The sequence below is a fragment of the Carlito syrichta genome, unplaced genomic scaffold (genome assembly GCF_000164805.1).
Source record: "Carlito syrichta isolate Samal-C Ts95f unplaced genomic scaffold, Tarsius_syrichta-2.0.1 Scaffold298741, whole genome shotgun sequence".
Classification (NCBI taxonomy): Eukaryota; Metazoa; Chordata; class Mammalia; order Primates; family Tarsiidae; genus Carlito; species Carlito syrichta.
The window spans coordinates 14,490-22,140 of record NW_007242837.1 but is presented as its reverse complement, the minus strand read 5'-3'; the positions used below and the strand labels follow the sequence as shown (position 1 = coordinate 22,140).

The 7,651-nt window shown below is 35.0% G+C and overlaps 1 pseudogene; it reads right to left on the bottom strand.

The window, feature by feature from the left end:
• Nucleotides 1-1,385: 1,385 nt before the first annotated feature.
• LOC103256955 lies at nt 1,386-1,902 on the bottom strand (annotated as a pseudogene).
• Nucleotides 1,903-7,651: the final 5,749 nt, after the last annotated feature.

The following is a 7,651-nucleotide window of genomic DNA, read 5'->3' as shown; positions in this document are numbered from 1 at the left end:
AAAATATTTGTCTATATACTTGCCCATGTATGTGTACATGACTTTATTTATTTCTGTATATATCTATATACAGATGTGTTAAAATAAATGTGAGTTTATGGTAATATCTGCAACTTGAATTTAGCACCACAGGGTTCATTACAACCTTTCACTTGATTATTTGTCAATTCTTTCTCTGACAGTGGGAAATCTGACTCCCACTCAACTCTTTTATGAATGTTAAATGATTTCCAGAGCGCTAAACCATACCCTTGTGAAAAACAAATTTGCCAACTAGAATACAGCATTTGCAGTTATTTTATATTTAGCCTTAAAATATTTAGACAAGACACTCTTTTCCAGAGTTATTTGCTCAGTGCCTTTCTTCCACATACCCCTACATGAGATTATACTATACATTTGTAATAAAAATGGATTAACTTTTTATACTCTACCTATATCCTTGATCGTATGCTTTTAAACAGGCTTATGTTAAAAGTCCATCTTTGTGGTGTACCTTACTATGAGTTTTGACAAATGCATTGTCAATCATGTATCCACCATCACAATGCCATACAGAGTATTTCTATTATCCTAAAGATTTCCTTGCTCAACTTCTTTGTAGTCAACACTTCATCCCAAAAGTACCACTAGCAACACCTGATCTGTTTCTATATACCTAGAGTCTAGCATTTCCCAAAATGGTATATTAAAAATCAAACATTGTATATTACTTGAGTTTTCTTTTGTTTACTTAATGCATTTAAGATTCAGCCAGTTGTTTATAAATCAATAGTTCATTTCTTTTGATTGTTTGAAAATATTCATTGAATGAATGTATGTTTCATTTCTTCATTTACTTGTTGATGAACATATGATTTGTTTTTAGTTTGTGAGGATTATGAATGAAGCTGCACACATGCTTTGTGTAAATGTAAATTTTAATTCACTTAGGTTAATAATTTCCAAGTCATAAACTTAGAGAATATTCAACTTTATAAGAAACTGACAAACTATTTTTCTTAATGACTGACTCATTTTATATTCCCATCAATCAATAATGCAGGAAGTTTTCTCATTCTTCTAATCCTCTCCAGGGCTTTTTAAGCTTTTGCTTTGCTCTATTTTTTTGCTTTATTTATTTATTTAGTCATTCTAACAGATGTGTGGTGGTATTTCTTTGTGGGTTTTTTTTTTTAGTTTAAATGATTTTATTTTTAGACAACCTATATGACTTTTTTCCTCCTTAAAAGCAATGCCTCCACTCCAAATACATCACTGTCAAAATAAATGATGAGGCCAAGATAACATCAGTCCCATTTGTCTTAAGTCCTGATGTTGTATGGCTGACAAGCAGCAGCCGGTTGCGATGACAGATGATAGATCCAATGTAATTTCCAAATTTGTTAACATTTTTCCATTTCTAAACCATGCTTAAAGAAAATCATATAGGGATCACAGCATCTTCACAGTTGTCCAGTAGAACAACCATATTATATGGATTTATGTTTTCACCAGTAAAGAACTGGTAGTTTTGAAGTAAACAAGAATGTGCTTGATTTTTTTATCTGCAGCCCCTTCGATAAAAGGTTTTACTCTTTCTAGTCTCTGCTCTTTAAGTTTACCTTTAACTGATTTTATGTAATCTTTGATGTATTTCTTGCTAGTTTCTGATGAAAAGTTGGTTTCCTGAAAGTGATGGTTTATGACAATGATCAACACTAAGATTGCTATGCTTTTGATGTCTGGTCCTCAATTTTCAGGGTCTTCAGTGGAGGCATTTCCATCAATGAGCGAGTCATCAATATCACCCACCGTCTAACTGACCCTCTTCCCTTCCACTTCCAGGCAGAGCCCATCTGCAATCTTATAAACATCAGAGAACATCTTAGAGTGACTGATGAGGTCCTGGTGGATAATCATGATTGTGGCTGACAGAAGACAATGGCAATGCTAACTCAGCAGAAACCTAGAGTATAGAGTGAGCACTGTGCAGTTGGAATGGTACTGATGAGGAGGGATGGGGTCAGGAGGGGAGGGCAGGCACAAATCTCTTTGTGGTTTAAATTCACATTTTCTAATGCTAGTGATGCTGACCAAATTTTCATGTGCTGTTTTGCCATCTGTTACAGGACTGCCTGCTGTGCAGCAACAGAACAGTACACTCAGTGAGATAGTGAAGTTTGCAGCAAAAAAAAATAATAATAATAATCACAAGAACACCAAGTGAGGAAATGAGGGAAATTCTCACACTTCAAATTTGTTACTTGGGGGATTCTGGGAAAGGGCTTCTAAGGGGATTCCTGGGGGGTGAGGGGCTGGAGAATTGGGACTGTTGATTGCTCAGGATAAGGATGATAAAATCAAGACATGAAAACTGCTTTCTTTCATTAGTCAGTTCCTTGGTGAATCCTTCAGATCAGCGGGCTTCGGTAGTTTTATTGGTATGTGGGACCTAAAAAGCTCAAATGGAAAGCCTATCATCTCCCAATGGATTCAGCTTTATCTGCAGAATGGAAAAAAAAACAAAGGGACTGTGACAAGGGCTATGTTATCCTGGGGTAGTATGCAGCAACTAGATATAGGGAAGTGTGCCAAAGGCAGAACCAACCTAATGATACTTGCCGATTGTGCTGCAAGCCTAGTTGAACTTTATTTTACCTCTTAATCAGTTCTATAAAGTGGTCTTGGGGACAGTTCACATCTGCATATCTTCTTAGGAGAAGTATATGTTCAGACCTATTGTCCATTTTTAATTGTGCTGTTTTCCTTCCTGATGCTGAGTTTTAAAATGTCCTTATATATTTGGGATCAAATCCATTATCAGATATAAGATTTTAAAAATTGTCTTCTGTTCTATGGTTGACCTTCCATTCCTTTAAAAGTATATGCCAAAGAGCAAAAGTTTATAACCAATAAAGCCAATCATACCAAGTTGTTCTTTTAAGTATCATGCTTTTTGTGTCATACCTAAAAACCATCATCAAATACGAGGTCAATAAGTGTTTGCCCTAGATTTTTACAAGTTTCCAGCTTGCATTTAAGTCTCTGGTACATTTGGAGTTAATGTCTGTCTAAGGTTAGAAGTATGTGTCAAGGTTAATTTATTATCATGTAAATGTCCCAGTATTTTAATACCATAATTAAAGGAGACTATCATTTCTCTATGAAAAGTAGCTTTGAATCTTTGTCAAAAAGGAATGGACTATATTTGTGAGGGTCTATAAATGTCAATTACGTGAAGTTGGTTGATAATGTTATTCAGGTCATCTATATCTTCATTTTCTACCCACTTTTTCTATCAATTATTGAGAAATATATGCTCAAACATTCAACTGTAGTTTTGAACTGTCTCTATTTCCTCTTTATTATCTACCAGTTTTGCTTCACATAACTTTGAAACTATGTTGTTAAGTGTGCATACATTTGATATTAAAGCTTTTAAAATTACCCCTCTATTAATATATCATGTCTCTCTTTCCACCTAATAAAGTTCTTTGTCCTGATTTCCATTTTTTTCTTAAATTAATACAGATACTCCAGCTTTCTTATTGTTGTACAGTTAAAATGATTTGTGATATGGTAGATTAAAATCTCCACATAGCTCTTTTCTATTTATTCTATTTTTTGTTATTATTCCATTTTTTTCTATTATCTATGTGTTTAATTTTAATGTTTTATATTCCACTTCATCTCTCTTTTGGATTATTGCACATAACTTTAAAAATTCACACATTTTAGTGATGCCCATAAATTTGATGGTGCACTTAAATAATTTTTATACTGCTAAATAAAACTATAATACTTATATTTAGGTTATAGATTTGACAAAATATTAAGCATTTCTCCCTTTCTTCCTTTGTGCTTTTAAGCACATATGCTATAAGCACATAACACATTGCTATTAGTTTGTCTTAGTCATCTATCAAAACAATTACAAATGAGGAAAAAGGGAATTCATTTTATTTTATTTAATTTTATTTTCATTACTTTTTGAATAAACTCAACTCATTTCTGACCTATATCACATTATTTTTGCCTAAAAATTTATCTTTAACATCTCTTATAGAATTGGTCTGTTGAAAATGTATTTTCTCAATTTTTGTTTAGGTGATAAGGTATTTTATTCTTCATTCAAATTTTTATTTGAAATAACTTTAAATTTTTGATTTATTAGAGTTACAAAGTCAGTATAGACAGTTTCAGTATGCCCATTGTTCTTTATTTTTGAAGGACATTTTCACTGGGTATAGAATTCTGAATTGACACGTATTTTATTTTTGTTTTTGGTGTCTTTGTCTACACTAGTAAAATGTTACTCTGTTGTCTTATTAACATAATTAATAACGAGATGTTGTGGAAATTCTTATCCTTGTTCTTCTGTGTTTTCCTCTTCTTTGACTGTTTTCAACAGTTTTTGATTTTCCACAGTTTAAATAAGGTATATTCAGATTTTCGTTTGCCTTTTTCTTTCCTTTCCTTTGCATGATGTTTACTGAGCTTATTGAATTTATGGTTTGAGGTCTTCAAACACTGCCCTTGTCCCATTGTTTCCTTCTAAGTTTCCCATCAAGCATATGTTAAATCATCTAATATTATCTTACAATTTTTGAATGATCTGGTCTGTTTTTGTTTATTTGTTTACTAATTTTTCACATGTTTATTATTTCAGTTGGGTGATTTCTAGCAATCCATCTTGAAGTTTAGTTTTCCCTTGACTGTATCAAGTGTACTGCTGAACCAGTGAAAAGCATTTCTGTATCCTTGCTACTCCTTTTAAATTTCTGGCATATTTGACTATTTAAAAAATATTTTCCATCACTCTGCTGAAAATATCTATCCAAATTTGTTTGCTATCTATCTTTTTTACTACAATTTTAGCAGTTATACACATGCAAAAATTCCTGTCTGATAATTCCAACATTTGTGTTATATCTGAGTCTGGTTCTGATGAATACTTTCTCTTCAGACTGTGGTTTTTTCTTACCTTTTCTTATAACAGTTATTTATTGAAAGGCCAACGCCGGGCTCGGTGGCTCAGCCTGTAATCCCGCGCCTTTGGGAGGCTGAGGTGAGTGGATTGCCTGAGCCCGCGGGTTCGAGACCCGCCTGGGCAGCGCGACCCCATCTCTACAATAAATCAAAAAATCAGCCGGGTGTGGTAGCGCATGCCTGTAATTCCGGCTCCTTGGAAGGCTGAGGCGGAAGGATCGCCGGAGCCCAGCAGGTCGAGGCTGCGGTGGCCGGGAGCGGCCACTGCACTCCACTGGGCGACAGAGTGAGACTCCAACTCAACAACAACAAAAAAAAAAGGTCAAAATATTATATAAAACAGCAAATAACAAGTAAAATATTTTTTATGATTATGTGAGCACATTTTAATTCCTGTTAAGGGTTTAATGTGTGTGTTTGTGTTATTTAGTTAACAATGAGATACAATTGAAAATTTTTGTTGTTGTGTTTTCATTTACACTCAGTATATCACAGACGCCAATTTTTTTTTTTTTAAATATCTTGGACTCAAGGTGTGACTTTGTCTTTCAGATGGGTCCTCTCAATATCTACTCCACTCTTTGACCTGTGCTCCTCCCTGCACTGTCCACCTAACAAAATCTATCTCCTGAAGATTACTCCGAAGTATTTTATTGTGATTCTTAATTAAAGTGTGTTAATGTGGTGGTAGAGGGTAAGATAAGAGGGTCATTCTCTAATAATCTGATTATACCTTAATTTGGGGCACTTTTAACCCATGTCTTGAAGGTTTGGTATTTATATGTGTCTCTTATACAACTGCAATGCTGAATCTAAAAGTCATTCTGCTTCTCTCCAGGTGTAGAACCTTTTTTTCCTTTCTTGTTATTTTCCTTCCACAACAATCCACCAGTGCTTCAAGAGCAACCACTTTTGCTTCTTTTCTCCTGCAGATTAAGGTTTACTCTTTTCTTAGTGCAAAAACATGGAGTTGGGTTTGGGTGGAATTTTGGCAGTAGCTGTCATTACCTCCCAGCCAGAATCACAAAGGAAGCTTTCTCAGAATTATTCCTGGTATTCCTGTGTGTGCCTGACATGATTTGTAGAGAAAAAGAATGCAAGAGGGTTCACATTTTCTTATGTCTTTTGACCCCAGGGACTTCATACTCTCATATTAGCCCACACTGAGCCTTTAGCAATTTGTTAAAAATAATTTTAGCTAAATCTTTTCCGTAGCTTTTATCCATCCAACAGTATTTTCACCTTTTATAAAAATGTTTGACTCTTTTGACTCCTGGTAGATTTTTTTATCTCTCTCTCTTTACCTGTATTTTAGGTTGTTTGATCTATGTCCTCTCTTCTCGTGTGGGTTACAAAAAAAGTCATTTAAGTTTTCCTAACTTGTTTTTCTTGTTATTTTTTATTTATTTATTTTGAGTTGGAGTCTCACTCTGTCACCCAGACTGGAGTGCAGTGCCCGCTCCCGACCACTGCAGCCTCAACCTGCTGGACTCCGGCGATCCTTCTGCCTCAGTCTTCCGAGTAGATGAAACTAAAGGTACGCGCTACCACGCTCGGCTGATTTTTTGATTTATTGTAGAGATGAGGTCTCGCTGCCCAGGCGGGTCTCGAACCTGCAGGCTCAGGCAATCCACTCACCTCAGCCTCCCAAAGGTGCAGGATTACAGGCTGAGCCACTGAACCCAGCTTGTTTTTCTTGTTACAAAGGTGAGGATGTCACCCTCCCTACCTCTTTAAATCTCTGAGCTGAACCTGGACATTTATATCTTTTGAAACTACTCAGGTTATCATAATGTGCAAACTGAACTCAAAACCAAGGCATTAGAATATGCAGTCAGGTCAGGGAAAATTTTTTTAAAATCTACAGTCTGACCTAAATGCTACTACATAATCTGCCCCCAAGCTATATTTGTTTCACTTTATCTCCTACTATGCTTATTCTAGTTTTGAATTCTCTAGTCACATTGACCAGGTTTTTTTTTTTTTCTTGGAACATACTACTTGTGCTCTAACCTTAGAACCTCTCCACTGACTTCATTTCTGCTGTGCTTGTCCTCAATTTTCTTATTACTTACCCCTACACTTCCTCACTTCTGCCCATCACCGTACTCAAGCAAGTTTAGTCAGCACCTCAATATAACAGAAAATGTCCTAGGAAATGATCCTTTATATTCTTATTCTTCTTTATTATTTCTTCAGAATTCAGTGAAAAAGAATTCTAAGCCTTGTGGGCTGGTGAGAGTGGAGAATAAAAATACCATTTCAAGAAGTGACTTTTGGAAAAAAGGAAATGAGTGTTTCATTTTTGATGGTTCTGTTATTTATGTCTTTTTATTATTGCCACAAGATATTTTATCATCATCTATTTATGTATGATTAACTCTACTCATTGGAATGAAAACTCTGTGAAGCCAACAACTTTAGATTATTTGTTTATTAACTTACTGCTATATCCTTAGTACCTGGAACAGCATCAAGTACATAGCAGAAAGTCACTATTCCCTTAATAGATGACTGCTACGTTTTATTATTTGGGCGTGTGTTTCCTGTGTGCCAAACAGTATGCCAAGTAGGCATTAATGATTACAATTCAAGGCATGTCTTGTAATCTCAGGAGTTTAATTTATTTTCATGACTAAAGTGCAATTGGATGCACAATACTAGGTTGGGAGAGATTTGG